Genomic DNA, 6,169 nt, shown 5'->3' on the forward strand with positions numbered 1-6,169 from the left:
AAAAAAAAAAAAAAAAAAAAAAAAAAAAAAAAAAAAAAAAAAAATCATCTAAACCTACTTTTCATTAATGTCCAAATTTACTGGTCTAAAACACAACTTTTTAACAAATTAGATCTCAGCAATCTGACCCCAAGTTTAGTAACACCCTTGGCAAACCAACCCTGGTATCACATTCAACTTAACTTCTAAGAGAAGACATTTTCCTGACCCCAATAAAACCCAGCAGATGTGAAATCGTTATTTTTAGTACCTGAAATTTGGTTCGTGAGTGAATTATACCCATCAAGGAAATATGTTCTATTCTCCTGCCAAAGCCCAGTCCTGCACTCTTTATTAGACAGAACTCACAAGAAGTCATCCAAACTTAATCTTTAAAAGTCAACTCCCCCTCAACCTGTGGCAAGAGTTTCAGGATTCAGCAGTGGCTAAGAAAAACATCTGAGGCTTTAAATAAAAAATAAAATAAAATAGGCCGGGCATGGTGGCTCACGTCTGTAATCCCAGCACTTTGGGAGGTTGAGGTGGGTGGATCACTTGAGGTCAGGAGTTCAAGACCAGCCTAACCAATATGGTGAAACCCTGTCTCTACTAAAAATACAAAAATTAGCCAGGCATGGTGACGCATGTCTGTAATTCCAGCTACTCGGGAGGCTGAGGCAGGAGAACTGCATGAACCCAGGAGATGGAGGTTGCAGTGAGCCAAGACCGCACCACTGCACTCCAACCTGGGTGACAAAGCAAGACTCCATCTCAAAATAAATAAATAAATAAAATAAAATAAAATAAAGATCTGGAAGAATATGACTACAAAATGAAAGGAAAAGCTGCTGATAAAGAAAGAGGGGTGTCAAGAAAAAAAAAAAGCTCACACCTGTAATCCCAGCATTTTGGGAGGCCAGGAGATCAAGACCATCCTGGCCAACATGGGGAAACCCAGTCTCTACTAAAAATACAAAAATCAGCAGCTGGGCACAGAGGCTCACGCCTATAATCCCAGCACTTTGGGAGGCCGAAGCAGGCAGATCACCTGAGGTCAGGAGTTCAAGATCAGCCTGGCCAACATGGTACAACTCTACGAAAAATACAAAAATTAGCCAGGTGTGGTGGTGGGCGTTACTTGGGAGGCTGAGGCAGGAGAATCGCTTGAACCCAGGAGGCAGAGGTTGCAGTGAGCCAAGATTGCGCCATTGGACTCCACCCTGGGCAGTAAGAACAAAACTCTGCCTCCAGAAAAAAAAGAAAGAAAGAAAAAAATCATTAAAAAAATAAATAATAAATGTAAACAGACTAAGTAAATACCATGGAAGCCGCAATCTCCCACAATCATTTTGTACAGTGACATACACACGTATCATACAACATTTCACATCCAATGTTCTTTCTACATCATACCATTAAGAAGTTGAACATATTACAAAAAGGTTAAATTTTACAGTAAAATAACTATCAGAGAAGGGGGTAAAATGAGACACCTTTTTTTTTTTTTTTTTTTTTTTGCCAGGGACTCACCCTACCACCCAGGCTGGAGTGCTGTGGCATGATCATGGCTCACTGTGTCCACAACGTCCCGGGCTCAGGCGATCCTCCTACCTCAGCCTCCCAAGTAGCTGGGACTATAGGTGTGTGCTACCATGCTCAGGTAATTTTCATATCTTTTGTAGCGATGGGGGATCCCTATGTTGCCCAGGCTGGTCTTGAACTCTTGGGCTTAAGAGATCTGCCCGTCTTGGCCTCCCAAAATGCTGGGATTACAGGCATGAGCCACCATGCCTGGCCAAAACAAGATACTTTATAGCAGGAAGGCAAAAGCTGAAAAAGCAGTGAGCTTCTGGGAAGTAATTTTTTTATCTTTCATGAAGGATAAAGTCATATAAATTAAAGGGGAAATACTACACAATTTTTACTTGCCAGAAAGGAGGAAGTTTGGATCTTCAAAAACCTCTATTAATGAAGCGAACAATCTCAGCTCTCACAAAACAGCCTGTCAATGCCTCATTATCTCATTAATGAATGTCAAGCTCCTGTTACCTTACAGAAACACATGCATTTTCTTCAGCTCAAAGACCATCAGTAACAACTAGGTAGCACTAGCCTATGACATACTAAATAGCAGACTTCCCCAGAGCATGATTTATCTATGAGAATGCATCATATCTTTTCTCTAAAGCCTAAGTTATAAGCCTTTTAGAATTGCAAGGATCCAAATTACTAACAGGAATAATCCATTTTGCTTTGAAGAAGAGCAAAACTGGGTACTTCAATCTAAGAGCAAATAGAAAACAAACATGAGGCCCAGCGCGGTGGCTCACGCCTGTAATCCCAGCACTTTGGGAGGCCAAGGTGGGTGGATCATGAGGTCAGGAGATTGAGACCATCCTGGCGAACACAGTGAAACCCCGTCTCTACTAAAAATACAAAAAATTAGCCCGGCGTGGTGGTGCGCGCCTGCAGTCCCAGCTACTTGGAGGCTGAGGCAGGAGAATGGCATGAACCCGGGAGGCGGAGCTTGCAGTGAGCCAAGATTGCACCACTGCACTTCAGCCTGGGCGACAAAGCCAGACTCCCGTCTCAAAAAAAAAAAAAGAAAGAAAAAAAAGAAAACAAACATGATGGTGTAGGTTGCCCAGAAGTGTCTAATTTTCTATGCTGTAGAGCTCAGTTTTTATAAAACTTTTCCCATTTCTACTCCCATAAATGTTTAGTTTATAGAACACCTGTCAGTTCTAGAGCATTAAATCATAAAGCAAAAACACCTTTTCGAATACATTTTTAACAATCTAAAGAATTTTCAAGTCCCTAGTTAAAACAGGTTACACCCTAGACTAGTAGAACTAGCCCCAGCTCTGGCTGTTATCTCATTAAGTGATTCTCTGTACCTCAATTTCCTCGTCTAGAAAATAAGGCAGTTGTACTAGATAAATTCAGTCCCTTCCAGCTCTAACTTTCAATTCTAAGATTTCAATTAACTAAGAAAATTACTGTTTTGTTAAAGCTCAACATGCAGTATTTCTAAACACACCACAGAAATGTAAGAAAATCAGGGAACTCAAGCAGACTTTTCCCCCAGATTTACCAAAACTGCAAGAGGCAGGAAATATGGTTGCCTATTTGTTACCCTCACTTATGTAAGAATCAGTCTAAATGGAATGAGAACTTGGTAACAAAAGTAAACAATTTATAAACCCACATATATATGCCAAAAGAACTAGAAGTGGCCAGGCACGGTGGCTCATGCCTGTAATCCCAGCACTTTGGGAAGCCAAGGCGGGCGGATCACAAAGTCAGGAGTTCAGGACCAGCCTGGCCAACATGGTGAAACCCCGCCTCTACTAAAAAAAATACAAAAAATTAGTAGGCATGGTGGCATGCGCCTGTAATCCCAGCTACTCGGGAGGCTGAGGCAGGAGAATTGCTTGAACCCGGGAGGCAGAGGTTGCAGTGAGCCAAGATCACACCACTGCACTCCAGCCTGGGAGACAGGCAAGACTCAGTCCCGAAAAAAAAAAAAAAAAAAAAAAAAAAAAAAAAAGAACTAGAAGTTGCGTGATATTATTTGGTGACATTTAACTATTTTCCATATTTGTATAATTGTGCCAGAATATAAAAATGTGTGTATATCCTTTTATTGTGCTTTATTAAAGATCAGCTCCATACAACGGAATTTAAAATGTTACAGTCAGGCTGGTCGTGCTGGCTCACACCTATAATCCCAGCACTTTGGGAGGCTGAGGCAGGCGGATCACTTGAGGTCAGGAGTTCAAGACCAGACTGGTAAACACAGTGAAACCCCGTCTCTACTAAACATACAAAAATTAGGCAGGCATGGCGGCTCGCGCCTGTAATCCCAGCTACTTGGGAGGCTGAGGCAGCAGAATCACTGGAACCCAGGACGGGGAGGTTGCAGTGAGCAGAGATTGTACCACTCCACTACAGCCTGGGCAACAGAGCAAGACTCAGTCTCAAAAACGGAAAAAAAAAAAAAAAAAAAGACATGGTCTACAAAGACTTACAACTGCTTACTGTTTTAATTTCAAATTAATAGTGAAACATTTAGTTCAAAATGAAAGACCCTGAACATTATGGTCAACCGATTCAATATTCTTCCCAGATTATTTTTCCCTTCAATGCTCTCCTCATTCCTAACTCTTCTCAATCCCACATCCCCCACTCCATTCCAGACCCCAACTTACCCCACTCCCTTTCTCTCTCCTCCCTAACCATACACAGTACTTTCAAAGCAGACTCGGAAGTTAGACTGCTACCTAGGAAATACCAGAATCACCTAGGACACTCATATGTTAGTGTGAAGGGAAGCTATGGGATTTTGTTTTTAATATAACTAGGAGTTAAGAAAAATTCATCCCTGATTAACCAGCACGCTCAGTGTGGGATATTCTCGTTAATACTAACCAGGGAACTTATTTTGTTGAAAAACAACCCATTAGATCATTTTCCCTTCAATTAGGAGTTACAGTTCACAAGAAATACCTGATGATAATCTGTGTTCTACAAACGGGCAAAATTCATTATCAATTTTTTTTTTTTTTTTTGGAGATGGAGTCTTGCTCTGTCGCTCAGGCTGGAGTGCAGTGGCACGATCTTGGCTCACTGCAACCTCTGCCTCCCAAGTTCGAGAGATTCTCCTGCCTCAGCCTCCCGAGTAGCTGGGACTACAGGTTTGTGCCACCACGTCTAGCTAATTTTCGTATTTTTAGTAGACACGGGGTTCACCATATTGATCAGGCTGGTCTTGAACACCTGACTTCATGATCCGTCCACCTCGGCCTCCCAAAGTGCTGGGATTATAGGCATGAGCCACCGCACCCGGCTCACAATCAAATTTTTTATTTTTATTTTTTGAGACAGGGTCTTGCTCTGTCAACCAGGCTGGAGTGCAATGATGTGATTTCGGCTCACTGTAGCCTCTGCCTCCCAGGTTCAAGCAATTCTTGGCCTCAGCTTCCTGAGTGGCTGGGACTACAGGTGCGCATCACCACGCCCGACCAATTGTTTGTATTTTTAGTAAAGAAGGGGTTTTGCCATGTTGGCCATGCTGGTCATGAACTCCTGACCTCAGGTGATCCACCCACCTCAGCCTCCCAAAGTGCTGGGATTACAGGCATGAGCCACCGTGCTCAGCCGCCTGACTACATTTTATATTTTTTTTTTTCAGAGTCTCACTCTGTAGCCCAGGCTGGAGTGCAGTGGTGCAATTTTGGCTCACTGCAACCTCTGCCTCCCAGATTCAAGAGATTCTCATGCCTTAGCCTCCCGAGTAGCTGGGACCATAGGCATGTACCACCATGCCTGGCCAATTTCTGTGTGTGTGTTTTTTTTTTTGAGACGGAGTCTCGCTTTGTCGCCCAGGCTGGAGTGCTGTAGCCAGATCTCAGCTCACTGCAAGCTCCGCCTCCCGGGTTCATGCCATTCTCCTGCCTCAGCCTCCCGAGTAGCTGGGACTACAGGCGCCCGCCACCTCGCCCGGCTAATTTTTTATATTTTTTAGTAGAGACGGGGTTTCACCGTGTTAGCCAGGATGGTCTCGATCTCCTGACCTCGTGATCCGCCCGTCTCGGCCTCCCAAAGTGCTGGGATTACAGGCTTGAGCCACCGCGCCCGGCCAATTTTTGTGTTTTTTGTTGGACAGGGTTTCGCCATGTTGCCCAGGCTGGTCTTGAACTCCTGAACTCTACCCATCCACCTGCCTCGTCTTCTCAAAGTGCCTGAATTACAGGAGTGAGCCACCGTGCCCGGCTCATAATCAATTTTTATCCTATGGAGGAGTTGGCCTACAGGTCAAAGAAGGCCTTAGAGCTAAAATGGTTTTACATTTTAAAGGGGTGTGGAAAAAAACATACAAAAAAGAAAATGTGGCTGGGTGCAGTGGCTCATACCTGTAATCCCAGCACTTTGGGAGGCCAAGGCAGGTGGATCACCGGAGGTCAGGAGGTCGAGACCAGCCTGGCCAACACAGAGAAACCCCGTCTCTCCTACAAATACAAAAATTAGCTGGGCGTGGTGGCGTTTGTCTGCGATCCCAGCTACTCAAGAAGGTGAGGCAGGAGAATCGCTTGAACCCGAGGCAGAGGTTGCAGTGAGCCGAGACTGCGTCACTGCACTCCAGCCTGGGTAAGAGCACGACTCCATCTCAAAAAAAAAAAAAAAAAAA

The 6,169-nt window shown here is 44.0% G+C and overlaps 1 protein-coding gene across 1 annotated transcript in view; it reads right to left on the reverse strand.

Annotated features, from left to right (window-relative positions):
• The window catches only part of SP1 (Sp1 transcription factor), a 27,868-nt gene that overhangs the window by 17,474 nt on the left and 4,225 nt on the right, over positions 1-6,169 (reverse strand). The gene's annotated exons all lie outside the window — the stretch shown is intronic.

This window comes from Rhinopithecus bieti, unplaced genomic scaffold (genome assembly GCF_001698545.2).
Source record: "Rhinopithecus bieti isolate Rb0 unplaced genomic scaffold, ASM169854v2 scaffold_56806, whole genome shotgun sequence".
NCBI lineage: Eukaryota > Metazoa > Chordata > Mammalia > Primates > Cercopithecidae > Rhinopithecus > Rhinopithecus bieti.